The 17,409-nt window shown below is 35.5% G+C and overlaps 1 non-coding gene and 1 pseudogene across 1 annotated transcript; both read right to left on the bottom strand.

Moving 5' to 3' along the window:
• Positions 1 to 9,830: 9,830 nt before the first annotated feature.
• LOC124889591 lies at positions 9,831 to 10,315 on the bottom strand (annotated as a pseudogene).
• Positions 10,316 to 16,920: 6,605 nt separating this feature from the next.
• On the bottom strand, positions 16,921 to 17,027 carry LOC124889845. The gene has a single exon (XR_007048759.1). It is a non-coding gene; the product is annotated as a small nucleolar RNA R71 (small nucleolar RNA).
• Positions 17,028 to 17,409: the final 382 nt, after the last annotated feature.

The raw sequence follows: 17,409 nt of genomic DNA, 5'->3' as shown, positions 1-17,409 counted from the left end.
TTCCATGTTTTACTATTGATGCTATCAAGTCTCGGGGGTATTTAATACTCAAAAATCTAGTTGTTTACCTAGAATTACAGTAGCTACAGGATAGTCTCAGTAAGGTTACGAAGAGTAGTACTCAGTCAGTTACAAAACTCAGTGAACTCAGTCCAGTTCAGTCAGTCAAGATAATCAGTAATAGTTCAGTCAAGCGTAGTACAATCTAGTGACCAGTTTAGTGTCTGTTTAGTTAGGAGTAGTATTCAGCACCACGTGCACCAAAGGATAGGGTAACACCTGCCAGTTGAGGGTGTGATCCTCAGTAGTAGTCCTTATATTCAAGAACTATGTAGCTAATACAGGTTGAGTTATCAACCTACCAGTTGAGGGTTGATATAGTATTTACCTGCTAGATGAGGGTGACTTTTAGCCTATTAGTACCCGTGGCATGGTGTTAACACCCTTCTAACTGGGTTACAGGTTGGACCCCAAATAAGCTTAATGTGGGGTATGTCGGTTAGATGATACCTTCTACAATTTAAGTTTTAGACTCAGTATAAAACTCAGTTCATTTCTACAGAATTAGGACTCTCAAAAATAGTAACCCAATTATCAGTAACTCAGTTATCAGTAATCTCAGCTATCAGTTATTCAGTTATCAGACTCAGTATTTAATTCTAGTATGAGCTCAGTTACAGTATATATATGTATGCACAGTATTGCATAATCAGTATTTAAAGTAATTTTGGTTATCCATGTACTCTCATTCAGTTATATTCATATCATTCAGTCAATTATTGTTCATGCATATGAAACCATCTATATTAGCGTACCTCACTTAGCATACTAGTGCATTAAAAGCACTAACATATACTCATTTTTTTGTGCTATGATTTCTTATATTGTAGGTTCAGCACAGGCATCTGATCGTACTTAGCAACTAAGGTTATAAGTATCAGTTATAGTGGTGAGTCCTCATATTTTGAGGACTGAGATAATTATTTTAGCCTTTTAGTAGTTCATTATATTTATTAGTTGGAGTTAGTTGGGGACTTGTCCCATTAACTCTATATTCAGACAGTTAGAGACTTCGAACTAGACTACTTTAGACAGATGTTCAGTTTTCAATATTACTATCAGTACTCAGTATTTGTTTCAGTATTTTGAGAACCTTATGGCATTTCAGTTATATATCCACATATGTTGTTAGTATTTTTATTCAGTGCTCACAGCAGGTACCAGTCATAGGTTAGCTTATCGTCCTTCGGGATTATAAGCACCGTGTGACGCCCAAGGTGCAGTCTCGGGGTATTACAAACTTGGTATCAGATCCTAAGGTTAAAAAAGTTCCTAAGGAATTAGAAAGCCACGTCAAGTAGAGTCTTGTGCATGGGTATGTAGCGCACCATACTTATGGACAAGAGGCTATGAGGCATTTTAGGAATAAATTTCCTACTTTCAGTAGTCATATTGTACAAGTGAGCAGGAGATCAGGTTAAGCTCTCTATCTAATCTAATTATTCCTTCTGTTTACAGAACATGCCTCCCAAAAGGACTAACAAAAGAAGGACTGGAAATCAGCCAGAACGTCCACCTATTCAGGAAGATCCCCTGAATGAGGACATCTTTCACGCAAAATTTAGTGAAGCTTTCACCACTCTAGCTCATTCTGTAGCAGCCCAGAATAAATGTTCAACTGCAGTTCAGGCTAACCCAGTGGCCAATACTGCTACAACTAGAATTTGAGACTTCACCCGCTTGAACCCTCCTTCATTTATAGGTCTAAAGTCTAAAGAAGACCCACAGAAATTCCTTGACATGGTGCAGAAGGTAATAGATATTATGGGGGTAACTATTAGTGAGAGTGTTAAGTTGCTGCATATCAGTTATAGGATGTAGCTCATACATGGTTTAAATAGTGGAAGGCAGATAGGGCCGCAGATGCAGGGCATATAGAATAGGAGAAGTTTGCTACTACTTTTATAGATAGGTTTTTCCCGTTGCAGTTGAGGGAAGCCAAGGTATTAGAGTTTATTAACCTGAAGTAGAATATCATAACAGTGAAGAAGTATTCTCTTAAGTTTACTCAGTTAGCCAAATATGCTCCTTATGTGGTAGCTGATAGTAGGTCTATGATAAGTAAATTCATGTCTGGTGTGTCTGATAGTATGATCAAAGAGTGTAGGATCGTAATGCTGATTAAAAAGATAGACTTTTCTAGGTTGATAGTCCATGCTCAACAGATATAAAAAAAGAAGACTATGGAGAAAGAGAAGGAGAGTAAGAGGGTTAGAACAGGTAGGTTTAACTTTACTCAGCCTAAGTCAGAGAGTGGAAATCGTTCTCAGTTCTACATAAAATCTTCATTTTTGGCTCCATCTCTAGTGCCTAAGTTTAGAAAAGGTAATAAGGATAGGGCACCACTCTCTAAATCTCATGGTAGTGTTAGCAGTACTCGAACAAATCCTTTTTGCCAAAAGTATGGCAGAAACTATCAGGGTGTCTGTAGAGATGACAATGATGTGTGTTTTGGGTGAAGTAAGCTAGGTCATAGAATCAGAGATTTTCCTTAGTCTAGTTCATAGGGTCAGTACAATCATCCCCCAGCTCAGTCTAGTTGCTCGAATCAGTAGGGTGCCACTTCCAGTGCCACCAGTGGGCAGCGCCCAAATAGAGTCTATGCACTTCAGTCCCGATTGGATCAGGAGAGTTCACTTGATGTGGTTATTGGTATGTTATAGATCTTTCATTTACATATTTATGCTTTGCTAGATCCAGGAGCTTTTTTGTCCTTTTTAAATCCTTATATAGCTGTTGACTTTGGAGTCAGTCTTGAAATCCTAGCAGAGCCCTTCTCAGTCTCTACCCCAAGGGGTAAGTTTCTCAAAGATCGACGGGTATACAAGAATTGTTCGATTATGGTATCTCAAAAATTTACGTTAGCATACTTAGTAGTTAGAGATGGTAAATTATGATGTCATTCTCCGATTGGCTTCATTCATTTTATGCTTCAATTGACTATAGAAACAGAGTTATCTATTTTCAATTCCTGAATAAACCTATCCTAGAATTGAGGGGTAGTACTTTAGCACTTAGGGTTCAACTTGTTTCCTACCTTAGAGCGAGAAAAATAATATCCAAGAGGTGTGTCTATTATCTCATTTGAGTTAAAGACTCTAGTTTTGAGACCCCTAATTATGAGTCAGTTTAAGTAGCATGTGAATTTCCAAATGCATTTCTTGAAGATCTTTCTAAAGTTTCTCTGGAGAGGGAAATTGACTTTGGAATAGAACTTCTTCCAAATACTCAGCCCATCTCTATTTTTCCATATAGAATGGTTCCATCCGAACTTAAAGAATTAAAAGAGCATCTGAAGGATCTCCTAGATAAGGGATTCATCAAACCCAGTGTCTCCCCGTGTGGTGCACCAGTTCTATTCGTGCATAAGAAAGATGGTTCTCTCTGAATGTGTATTAGCTACCATTAGTTGAACAAAGCCACAGTCAAGAACAAGTATCCACTTCCCATAATCAATGACTTGTTTGACCAACTTCAAGGTGCAAGTTACTTTTCTAAGATAGACCTCAAATCAGGCTATCATTACCTCAGAGTCAGAGAATTTGGTCTTACCAATGCCCCTGTAGCTCTCATGGACTTGATGAACCGCGTGTTTAAGCAGTACTTAGACATGTTTGAAATAGTTTTGTCTACTCCCAAAGTGAAAATCATCATGCAGACCATCTCAAAATAGTATTATAGACCCTCAGAGCCCATTGGTTATTTTCCACATTTAGTAAGTGTGAATTTTGGCTAAGGCAATTAACTTTCCTTGATCATATCATTTTTGGTGATGGCATTAGAGTTGATCCTCAAAAGACTAAAGTAGTGAGAAACCTACCCAGGCCCATCTCTCCGTCAGAAATCAGGAGTTGCTTGGGTTTGGCTAACTATTACCAATGGTTTATTAAAATTATTTTTTTCTATTGCATCTCCCATATCTAGATTGGCTCAGAAGAAAGTCAAATTCCAGTGGTTAGATTCTTACGATAAGAGTTTTCAGGAGTTGAAGACTCGGCTCACTACAGCCCTAGTTTTGATGTAGAGAGGTAAGGTCATAGCCTATGTCTCTCGATAGCTTAAGCCCTATGAAAAGAATTATCCCACCAATGATCTTGAGTTAGAAGCTATAGTGTTTTCCTTAAAGATTTAGAGGCACTATTTGTATGGGGTACATGTTGATGTGTTTAAAGACCACAAAAGTTTGCAGTATGTATTTTCTCAGAAAGACTTGAACTTGCGTCAGAGAAAGTGGTTAGAGTTATTGAAAGACTATGACATAAGTTTTCTGTATCATCCATATAAGGTCAATGAAGTGGTTGATGCTCTTAGTATATTATCCATGGGCAGTGTTGCTCACGTTGAGGGTGGTAAGAAGAAGTTAGTCTAGGAAGTTCATCAAATTGCCAGGTTGGTTGTTCGTTTGGTAGATTCATTTGAGGGTAGTGTATGGGTGTAGAATAGTTCATAATCTTCCTTGGTTTCTAAGGTAAAAGAAAAATAGGACAGGTATCCCAGTTTTGTTAAGCTAAAAGAGTCAGTCAGAGATAAAAAAGTAGACGTTTTCTCCCAAGGGGGAGATGGTGTGTTGCATTGACAGAGTACATTATATGTGCCATGTATGGATAGCGTGAGACAATGGATTCTTACACAAATGCATGGTGTTTGTTACTCGATTCATCCAAGGGCCACTAAGATGTTCCGTGACTTCCAAGAAGTCTATTAGTGGAGTGGGATGAAGAGAGACATTGTAAAATTTATGGCTAAGTGCTCTATATATCAGCAGGTGAAGATTGAGCACCAATATCCTAGTGGTCCTATACAGGAGTTCAGTATCCCTACTTAGAAGTGGGTGGAAATGAACATGGACTTTGTGAAGAGTTTTTCTCATACCCTTCATCAACATGATTTGATTTGGGTCATTATGGATAGGATGACAAAATATGCTCATTTCTTATCATTCCATACCTCTTACTCAGTCGAGGATTATTCCAAGCTCTACTTTAGAGAGTTGGTCAGATTGCACTAAGTTTCATTATCCATCATTTCATATAGAGATACACAGTTCACGTCTCACTTTTGGAAAGCCTTCCAAAAGGGTCTTGGTACCCAAGTTCACCTCAGTTTTGTCTTCCACCCTCAGACAGATGGTCAAGGAGAAAGGACCATTCAGACTTTAGAAGATATGTTGAGAGCATGTGTCATTTACTTTAAGGGCAGTTAGGATGACCACTTACCCTTGATTGAGTTCACGTATAATAACAACTATCATTCAAGTATTTAGATTGATTTGTTTGAGTCTCTTTATGGAAGGATATATAGGTCTCCCATTAGTTGGTTTGAGGTATACAATACTGCGTTGGTAGGGCTTGACTTAGTATTTAATACCTTAGAGAAGGTCCAGTTAATTAGGGAGAGGCTTAAGACAGCTCAGAGCCGATAGAAATCTTATGCAGATATGAGAAGGAAAGATATTGAATTTGATATTAGTGATTAAATGTATTTGAAAATATCTCCCATGAAGGTAGTAAATAATTTTGGCAAGAAGGGGAAGCTCAGTCCCCGATATATCGATCCTTATAGAATACTCAGTCATTTCAGAAAGGTAGCTTACAAGCTCGAGTTACCTTCAGACTTATCTTTAGTACATCAAGTGTTTCATGTTTCCTTCCTAAAAAAGTGTAGAGGTTACCCAACAATTGTAATCCATATACATATAGAGAGTGTAGATGTTCAGAATAATCTCTCTTCTGAGGAAGTCCCAGTCGAAATCCTTGATCGTCAGATTTGCAGACTAAGGAATAAGGAATTTCCTTTGATCAAAGTTCTTTGGCGGAATTAGTCCATTGAGGGAGATACTTGGGAAGCTGAAGTAGATATGTGAACCAAGTATCCTCACCTCATCTCTGCAAACTCAGACTCAACCCGAGGTAATAGTTTTTCTTAGATTTACTTAGTTCCATGCTTAGATTACCTTTAGAAACTTGGTATGAATTACCATTGCATATCATCCGCATGACAGTCATGCATTCATAAATAATTTCAGTCATGTAATAGTGATTCAATCATGCATGTTCAGTATGAAAACTCAGTTTATTAGCAGTTTCAGTCATGTAATCATGCTTCAGTTGTGCATGTCCAGCATGTAAACTTAATCTATCATTACACTCAATTTAGTCAGTCTCATTCGAGGATGAATATTCCCAAGGGGTAGATATTGTAAGACCCCACAAATCCTAGTCATTTCAGTTCTTTATAGCATGCCAAAAGAGGTCCCAGGCCTAGAAAAGTTCAGCTAAGTTTTAAGGCTTAGAAGCACTTTAGCCTTCAAAATTGGATGATCTTATTTTCGATCTTTCCAACCTTAAAATGTTGATTTTTGAATTGATTCATGATCAAGGTTATCTATAGGTTGTCTCGAGTAAGTTTTTGATTTTTTAGACGAGGGTTGGACTATGTTCAAATTTCTAAAATAGCAAGTCACCATGATTTAATCACTTCGCAGTAACTATGGCGATGGAAAATCCATCGCATCGCGGTGGGCAGCAAATTAGTAGTTGGCTATTCCAGTAAGCCACCATGATTCCACCACGTCGTGGTAGAAATTGTGATGGGAGCCTCACCGCATCGCGGTGAAGGCCAAATCAACAATTGTCAAAACCAGTAACTCACCTCGATTGCACTGCGTCATGGTGAGTATAGTGATGAAGCTATCACTGTGATGTAGTAAAGGTGAAAAATGGGTTTTCAATTACGAATTTAACTTTCCAAGGGCAATTAGGTCCTTTTCTCGTTACCAATTTAGTCAAAACATGAAACTAACCTTCCAAAAGGGCAAAATACATTTATTCTTCAGAAAAAATCTCTAAAACAAAACCCTAGGTTCATCCACTTCAAGTCCAACCCTCAAGAATTCATCCATAATTCCCACAAATTCAATAATCAAGGTATGTTAGGTGTTTATCCTTGGGTTTCCTTCCACCCTTGTAGTTCAAAAATCCTTTTTAAAACTACAAGTTTATTGATTCCATGATTTACATATTTGAATTGGATTGTGTTCATATACTTATTGTGGTATGGTTATCAAATCAAGGTTCATACAAGTTTTAAGTGAATTAATTAGCAAGTATATAGAATCAAGTGATTCTCACGTTAAACCCTTGAATTTGCAAGTTTAATGTTGTAGCCATGATGTTTAAACCTTGATCATTTCTATGTGCATTAATTATGCTCCCCAAGTGTTAGATATAATGCCTATGTAAATTGAGTAGTAATTCATGACGTTATCAGGTGCTTCCATTTATACATAAGTTAATGCCTCTCAAGTGTTTGACAAAATGTCTAAATAAATGCATAGTGGAGAAGTAAAAAAGGTAATGCCTTCAAGATTTTGCCATGTTTTACTATTGATGCTATCGACTCCTGGGGGTATTTAATACCCAAAAATCTATCTGTTTACCTAGAATTATAGTAGCTACAGGAAAGTCTAGGTATGGTGACGTAAAGTAGTACTCAGTCAGTTACAGAACTCAATGAACTCAGACCATTTCAGTCAGTCAACACCATCAGTAACAGTTCAGTCAAGCCTAGTATAGTATAGTGATTCGTTCATTTTCTATTTAGTTGGGAGTAAGATTCAGCACCGAGTAAACCCAAGTATGGGGGCTCACCTACCAGTTGAGGGTATGATCCTTAGTAGAAGTCCTTGCATTCTAGAACTTTGTAGCCAGTGTAGGTTGAGATATCAACCTGCCAGTTGAGGGTTCATAAAGTGTTTACCTGCTAGATGAGGGTAATACCTATCTCATTAGGAAACTTTCTAGATAACGGTGACTCTTTATCCTGTTAGTACCCGTGGTATGGTATTAGCACCTTTCCAAATATGTTACAGGTTGAACCCTAAATTAGCTTAACATGGGGCATGTGGTTAGATGATAACTCCCACATTTTTAGTTTTTGACTCAACATATAACTCCGTTGAGTTCTATAGAATCAGCACTGTCAGAAATAGTCACCCAGTTATCAGTAACACAGTTATCAATAATCTTAGCTATCAGTTACTCAGTTATCAGACTCAGTATTCAGTTTTAGTATGAGCTCAGGTATAGTATATATATATATATATATATATATATATATATATTCACATTATCGCATAATTAGTATTTACAACAGTTTCAGTTATCCATGTACTCTTATTCAAATATATTCATATCATTCAGTCAGTTATTGTTCATGCATATGAACCCATCTATATCAGCCTACCTTACTTAACATACCAGTACATTCAAAGTACTGACGCATACTTTTTCGTTTATGCTATGATTTCTCATATCATAGGTTCAAACGCAGGGGCTGCTGGCCATACTTAGTATCTCTAGTTATCAACAACAGTTATAGTGGTAAGTCCTCATATTTTGAGGACCAAGATAATTATTTCAGCGTTTTAGTAGTTCAGTATGTTTAGTAGTTAAAGTTAGTTGGGGACTTATCCCACAACTCTATAGTCAAATAGTTAGAGGCATTCGGACTAACAGATGTTCAGTTTTTAGTATAACAATCAGTATTCAGTATTTATTTTACTATTTCGAGAACCTTATGGCATTTCAATTATATTTTCTCATATGTTATCAGTATTATTCTTCTTTGCTCAGAGAAGTAACAACATACCCAAAGTAGTCTCTGATGGATAGATATTTTAATATTGTTAAATATTAGCGTGTCTAAATATTCTACCTATAACATTTTTTTTTACTTTTGTCCATTAGTAACTTATTAATCTTTATGGCAGTCATTCAATGGGTAGAATCTGGGAGTTTCCTTTTGCACAGTCCATTCATTGATATGGGCAGCATTATTACTTCATTTTTAATGCCATTATTTGTCACTTTACTCACGTTGCATGGCTGCAATCTTCAGCTTCCAAACTCCCATTTCATTTGTTTTATGAGTCATTAAACAATAGTTAGTGGTGGTAGAATGTAGACATAAGTTTCTTATAACTTTTGTAACTTTTACCTTTTTTCTCTTCATTATTTCTTGTAACTCTTGTAACCCTTGTAACCGCTATTCTATTTATCTTCTCGTTTATTTCCTCTTATTCATTGCATGGAAGACTTCCTCACCTATAAATAGAGGTGGTCTTGCATATTTATCTATGTACAATAATAAGAATATATAGAGTTCACAAAAAAGTTAGTAAAAAAAAGAGTTTACTAGTTGAAGGGAGGTATTCTTTTTGTGCAGCTTCGAACTTAACTCTTGTCCAAAGTTGTTGAGTTTTTCTTTGTGAGAAGGTTGTTGTATCCTGGAGGGGACAAGTCAAGAAGATTAGTGCTTGACCGATGAAAACATTTGTTGCAGTGGGCTCGAATCTCCTTAAAGAGAGCAAGATATCCACGAATCAGCCAAGAAAAAGATAGTTTTATTTTTTCATTTGTAGTTTTCAAATGTAATATTATTGTAATTTCATCAACACACGCAAGTGAAATCTAGGAAGAGTGGTATGGGCGCAGTCTTATCCATACATTGCAAAGATAGAGAGGTTGTTTCCGATATACCCTTGGCGTAAGTAAAACATAATAAAATCACATATAAAAAGGAAAATACAACAATGAAGAGTATATTGGAGAATATAGATATCAACTTATAACAATAATACATATTTGTGAAAAATAGATAAGAGAAGATGAATCCAGAAAACTTGATCAACGACTAGGAAGGATCTTCTAATGTTGTTCATAATCTCATTGATGCACTAATGGTCCTGGAACAGCAAACTTCATCAAGTGTTACTTTATGATTCTGTCTTTCAAACCAAAAAGTCCATATGATTTTGAGTCTTCTTCATCTGTCGCCTTTGAACACAAAACAATGCCAGTTTGCTCGTAGTAGCCTTCCCAATTTGTTTCATCGAAACATTTGATCTCAACAAGAGTTAGCGCACTAGGATTATTAGCGTACTAGGATTATCACACATTAATGTAACATCTATTCCATCTAGATTTGACCATGGGATGTAGAAAGATGTTATGTCACAAACTTTACAAAAGGTGTGCTTAGCAGTTTGAGTTCCAAAGGTATAGGTTGTGATGAACTCCTGGGAATCTCTGAGATGTTCAAATCTCTTTCCGAGAACTATAAAGTGTGTGTTTCGTCTCATGAAGCAGTCAGAGCAATTATAATCCCATGCAAAAATTCTTGATGGTGCGTAGACTCGCCATCTAACTTTTTTACAATGGCATCCACGGGTATGTAGTACCAGATCAGAATTCATTCTTCTGAAATAGTGATACTGCACTACACAACATAAATGAAGATTCCTGAACAATGTACTTTTTTCATATTCTGCAAATGACAAATATAAGAATTTAGCATGCAAAGATGTAAACCGTCTTAGGTGTATGCTCTGGCATATCTTGCCTCGGATATTAAAGAACTTACAACTGTATTAGCATGTAAAAGCTAAAACAAATAGCTGTGGGAATTATTTGGATAAAAGATTGCATCTCCAGAACCTTTAACACATTCTGTTTTCAATAAGGAACAAGCTTAAGGATATCGATAAAGAACTTCCTGAAATGCAAGTAGATTAAAAAAAATGAGAGATATTCATGATTTAGGAACTACTATTGCATTTACTTCCCTTGAATGGGATGATATAATTTTACCAAAATTAATCACTGAAAAATCAGATACTCATTTCTATCAAATCATGGATTCAAGCCTTTTCTCTACTTAGCCCTCAAATATTTCTTTTTAACAAACTGAATAAGTCAAATCAATCAGTCAACTACGCCTCAATCCTAATTCGTGAATATAGAAGAGGAACATTCTATTATTCAGATAGCTTCAATGAACCATACGTCAGATGAAGAAGTCCCATTCAAGAAGGTTATTTCTTGGATAATTTTTTTTTCTACAACAACATACCTAGTGTATTCCCACAAGTGCAATCTGGGGAAGGTGGGATGTTCGCAAACCTTATAGCTTACCCCTACCTTTATGAGCTAGAGAGGTTGTTTCAAAACAATTCTTTGCTTTTTGTTATAGAAATACCAAAAATATTCACCCTATAAACTACAATCACTATATGTAGTTCAAACATGAATGTTCACTGAAGATACGTAATAATGTGAAAAATATTGAAGTTGATTTTTTTGATAGCATAGATTTTCTTGTAAAGTTTTTAGAATATCAAGTGTAATTTCTAAGATAATCATGTTAAAGAAATATCTAGATATTCTAGGTTATTTTAGGTAGAAAAATCTATAAAAGGATAGGGTAGTCACTTGGATAAGCACTTTGTTGAAATATCTAGAGTAGAAGAGAAAGTCAGTAGAATTTTCTTGTGGATTTATCTAGAAGAATATCTAGAATCATCCCTAGGAAAGTATAAATAGGAGTCACATTGTATATTTGTAATTAACCAAAAAACAACTCAATTAAAGTAGTGTTCTTAGTTGAATCTTCCGATCTTAGTTAACAATCTTGGGCTAGCAGAAGGTCTCCCCAAATATAGATTTCTTCTGCTATTCTCTACAGGCTATCAAAACCAAAGTTATATATTGACTTGTATTTATTTCAAGATCAGGTTTGTGGTCGATTCAACTAATTTGTGTGAATGGATTTAGGCGGCCATGTTAATGGACTGGGAATGAAGTTATTGAATCAATCCAATTACAAGGTATGGAAGACATGTTTGGAACTATACCTTGTGGTTGAGGATTTGTGGAAAGTTGTTACGGTAGTAACACAAATCCTTCAAATGATAGACCGGAGAACAGTAGTGCATAAAGAAGTAGAAGCGGATTAATGTGAAAGCGCAGTTCATTCTGAAAAAGTCCATCTCCTCCAATTTATTTTACCATATTATAAGGTGTAAATCAGCTCATGAAATTTGGATGACCCTCGACCAGTGTTAAATAATAAGAATGAAGTTCGACTATAAATATTGGAGAATGAATTGGTGAACACCACTCAAGGTAATCTTTCGATTGCGGAGTACTTTTTAAAGATAAAGAACTTATGTCCTAAGATTTCTTTATTGGATACGGATGAGGCTATTTTCGAAGAACAAATGAGAAAAATTATCATTCATGGTTTGAAACCAAAATGTATTCCCTTTGTCACATCAATTCAGGGATGGGCTAAGCAACCATCCCTAGAGGAATTTGAGAATTTGTTGTCATCAAAGGAGTTACTAGTCAAATAATTAGCTAGTGAAGTTGTCAAAGAAAGGTAAGGAGATGATCTTGTAGCTGACAAGAGGAACATTAAAGTAAAAGCAAGAGATATGCCTCAGCCTTAATTCTTAGGTGGTTCAAGATCTTTTAGAATGAAGGAAAAGTCTGTTAACAATTATACTAAGAAGCCTCTCAGATTTTATCTATGTGGCAAATAAGGACATATAAGAAAATATTACCGATCCATGGAAAGCAACATAGCTCATACTAAAAAGTTGTTGAAGAAGAAGAAGGTTGGAAAAGAAGCTTAGAATCTTAGATTCGAGCAATAAATGCCTTGGCTTCTATAAATTTGGAAAGGGATTGGATCATATATAATACAATCCATCCTGAGGAGAAGGAAGACACTGATAAAAATCCATAGGATACTAAAGACATTTAGAATAGAGATGTGGTAGCTTCTATCGAGGAATTCAAAGAAGCATATCTTGAAATTAACAATAAAAGTCTGAACGTGAAAGATGCTGAAATAGAACCTGAGCAAGTAGTGTCTGAAACTTTATATGTCAATAATTACTTTATTGGAGAAAGTATTAAGGGAGATATAGTGAAAATTCAAGTCTCTGATTATTGATCTATCATATCAAGGTCAATCATTGGCTCAGAGAAATATTAAAAGTTGATGAAGAATCTAAAGATCTAATGAATGATGAAGCACCAATTTCAGATAGAGTGATATATAATATGATTAAAGAGATAGAAGCAGAATCTAGTGGTAGATCCTGTTATTATACTAAGGTTTCACAAAAAGTTGAGGATCAGATCATAAACGAATAAAATCAGACGGCTAATACAAATAAAATATTCTTGTGATGTGGTTGTGGACTTTTTCTGAAAAAGTAAGTTCTAAAATATTGAATCCCAAAGGTTTTAACTTTTCCATCACATGTGTGATTCTAGATAATGAAGTTGTGGAGAAGTTCAGAGAAAGGGGGAGCTTGAGAACTCAACATCATAAAACTCAGAAAGGACAAATTGATGATAAAACACCATTGTCAATAGAAGAAAAAAGAGGAGTTGGGATAAAACTGCTAAGAGTTTCACCAAGATATGGTTCAAAGATTCGTTTGAGTTCTTCTAAACAAGTTTGAGAGAGCTTCCAAAAAATCACTTTAAGGGGGAGTGTGAAACATATTAATGTTGATTTTTTGATAGCATAGATTTTCTTGTAAAGTTTCTAGAATATCTAGTGTAATTTCTAAGATAATCATGTGAAAGAAATATCTAGATATTCTAGGTTATTTAGGTAGAAGAATCTAGAAAAGGATAGTGTAGTCACTTGGATAAGCACTTTGTGGAAATATCTAGAGTAGAAGAGAAAGTCACTAGAATTTTCTTGTGGATGTATCTAGAAGAATATCTAGAATCATTCATAGGAAAGTATAAATAAGAGTCACATTGTACATTTGTAAGTAACCAAAAAATAGATCAATTAAAGTTGTGTTCTCTATATTAAAGGTCCTTCTTCTCTTTTCAGAGTTTCCTCTTCTTAGTTGAATCTTCCGATTTTAGTTAACGATCTTGGCTTAGCAGAATGTCTCCCCAAATATACCTTTCCTCTGCTATTCTCTATAATACATGTATACTTTTTGATCTCACATATCCAAATTTAAGTTTCTATGAGCAGAGGCAAAGCTATGAATTTCACTGAGGGGAGTCAAAATACAAAGAGATGACCGTACAAACAGTTCATGGGATCAATATGAACCCTTATAGACATTGTGGCTCTAGCTATGTGTGCATATAAGCTGCTAGAACCACACAGACTGGTTTCATGATATGCATGTAGAAATTCCTTACACTATTGTGTATATAAATCACATTCTAATCTAATAAATTGATAGGAAATCCTCTGAACAAATGCTACTTTGAACATTTTTTCTAACGACCTAAAATTTTATTGGAATAGCCTACTGTCACATTCTTTTTATACTCCTACATTATAATGATCCTTTAGGTCATTAGCCGTGTTCTTAATCATTTCTGCTGATAGATTTCCTCCATAGCCATCCCAAGTCATTAGTAACTTGCTGAAATCGATAGTTCGGTTACCTGATGGTTTGTTTGGTTCTTAGAACCACTTTTCCAATTTGAAGTCTTCGTCGATTCCAAATGGCTGTCGAGCCAAAACTTTAGTAAAATAATTTTAGATGTAAATTTGACTGATCCAACAACTATATAATATTAATTTTAGGGTACGTAGACCCTTAGTTTGGATCCTACAGTACCCGAGCTCATTTCGACCTATTAGTCAAAAAGTTAAGAATCAAAATATATGGATGTGGAACCCATAAGTGGCCAAAATGACCTCAGATAAAAAATTTGACTTCACCAATGCGTCTAAAATGTCAAATTTAGCTAGGTTACATAGTTCATTTGCAAAGAAGTCTGAATAAGTCCGAGAGGTCAAAAATAAGTTTTGACATTGCAAGCCCATTTAAACTTGTATAAAAGGCCCTTTAGGCCAATTTTTGAGGCATTATTCATTTCTTTGAGAACCCTAGTGATCTTGGGCATATTTATATGTCCAATCACCAATATTCACCCATATTTGGACTTGTTTTGAGAGATAAAATATGTTATTCTAATTATAATGGAGCTTTAATTATGCTCCTTATGTAATGGACATGATTAGTGTATGCAGGACTAAATTATTATGGAATTAAATGTGATTGGATACATTAATGAGATGTAATGATGAAGGAAGCAATGAAGGCATTGGAATATGGATTGGGATGAAATTAAAGAAGAAAAGGGCGAGAAACCAAAAGTTTAGAAGCTCCGCAAGTATGTCACCTCATCGTGGTGAAGGATTAATCACCATTGCTTATGTTTTGAAGCCAACCGCATCGCGGTGAGGCAGGAATTTGGAATTATCAATTTCCAGTAGCTCATTGTGATTTCATTGCATCACGAAGAGGACCAAACCCATATTTTTGAAGAAATAGAAACTCATCACGATTACACCGTGTCGCGGTGTGTATTGCGATGTGAGGCTTAGCGTATCACGGTGCTTGTCAATAGTGGGAATATCAAATCCAGCTATAAAAGGAACAAATTTAGTCAACACAAAACACTTTGGAAAGCACAGCAACAGCGGAAAAAACAACAAAAATCTCTCTTCTAGGGTTCTTAGAATTTCTTTTGAACTTCTTTACTGCAGAATTAATTTTGGGTATGATTAATTACTTATTTTTATGTTGAATTCATACATGAGTGGCTAAACACCCTTGTTTTGGGGTTAAGGCCAAGAACATGATTACTCTTTGGTATTCTTTATCGTAGTTTCCTGTTGGATTATCATATGGGTTGTTCTTAACTTCTTGTGCTTACTATTTTAATTAGTGGCCACCTTTAGAATAAATCTATTTTTTTGGTGTGCATCCAGGAGGAGAATCGTAGGATAGAATGAAGAGATTAAGGATCAAGGTTCTCATCTTTTTATAAAATAGAGGGTTTGAATTAGCATCTAGGATAGGGATATACCTAGAATCCTTGTTTAGTTCGACTGCAAGAAGATATCCATATACATCTAAATGGATTATTTCATCCCCGTTCAATGATGTAGTTGCAAAGTTCATATAGGTATAAGATTAGAGATTGGGAGACCATGATCATGTTATAAAACCTACAAATCATCAACCCGATAACCAACTAGACTGCGATAAGAATAGAGATTTATATGATTGTTAGAAAAGCCGCTACCCTGGAATTCTGATTATTACTGTTTACAACCGTTGGTTGCCTTACTATTGTCATAACTTGTTATTTCTTATTTATTTATATTTTTATTCAAAATTTCAAAATTGTCATGATATTTGAAAACACTTAATACCTCCTTTTCATAACTTGAATTGCTAGTGGCCTAGTCCTCGTGGGTACGATATCCAAATGTCTAAGTCACTATATTACTTGTAAGATCACGTACACTTGCGTGGGCATTTAAATGCAACATGTTTTTGGTGTCGTCACCGGGGACTAGTATAATGAGTAATTTTCTAAATTTTTGGTTTTTGATAGTAAGTTTAAGTGTTAACGACTAGATCTTAGAAGTTAAATTTTAGTAAGACTTGTTGAATACAGGACCGGCGAGAGATAGAGAGTTGTTAGAGCCTTATTTGGTACCAAAACTAGCATTTCAACAAAGGCGAAGAGATCATTATCTAATTCAATTGATTCAAATGGTTGACAAAGAGATCCAAATGATCTAGTTGATCTCAATGTCGGGTGTATTCCCGCTTTTATTATTCCTGTTGATCCTTCTTAAGTAGCTGCTAGACCTATTCCTTAGGTGGCAATCCCACTCATAAACCATGCTACTAACAGTATTTGTAAGCTAAAGCCATGTGGTCGATTTTAATTAAAGCAGAATATGGTACAATTGCTAAATTTGACTAGGTAATTTTTTAGATTTTCACATGAAGACTCATAACAGTACATACAGACCTTTCTGGAAAAATGTGATACCTACATTCCTGCAGGGGTGAAGACTGATTATGTCAGACTGACTCTCTTTTTCTTTTTTATTGGGGAAGTGAAAAGGTGGCTATATGTTGAACCACCACTCTCCATTACTTTTTGGGAAGATCTAGCTCAGAAGTTCCTTATTTAATTCTTTCTATCTGGGGAGATTACATGTTTAAGAAGTAAGATTTTAAATTTTAGGCAGAAAGAAAGAGAAAATATCTACCAAGCTTGGGAGAGATTTAAAAGTATGCTCAGAAAATGCCCTCACCATCATCAGTCTTATGATATTGTTATTTATACTTTCATTGAGCATTTAGATCCAAATACCAAGATTCTTATAGATTCAGTAGTAGGTGGGCAGGCTTTTGAGAAGACTTTTGATGAATTGTACAGACTGTTGAATCAGATATCACAAGGGAATCCAAAATGGCATAATAACTCAAGCAGTGCTCCTAAGAAGGTTTAAGGTGAATTAGAAGTAGATCAGTTCACTACCATATTATGTCAACTTACTACACTCCAGAATTAGATAACTAATCAGTTCAGCAGAATAAAGTTAGCGGTTCCACAGCCGGTAGCAACAATAAATACAGTTCAACAAGTAAGTATGTGGTGTGAAGTTTATGAAATTAGTGAGAATGCAGCAGATGATTGTGTG

The sequence above is a fragment of the Capsicum annuum genome, chromosome 12 (genome assembly GCF_002878395.1).
Source record: "Capsicum annuum cultivar UCD-10X-F1 chromosome 12, UCD10Xv1.1, whole genome shotgun sequence".
NCBI classification, from domain to species: domain Eukaryota; kingdom Viridiplantae; phylum Streptophyta; class Magnoliopsida; order Solanales; family Solanaceae; genus Capsicum; species Capsicum annuum.
The sequence above is the reverse complement of the archived record's forward strand: the minus strand, read 5'-3'. Positions and strand labels throughout refer to the sequence as shown.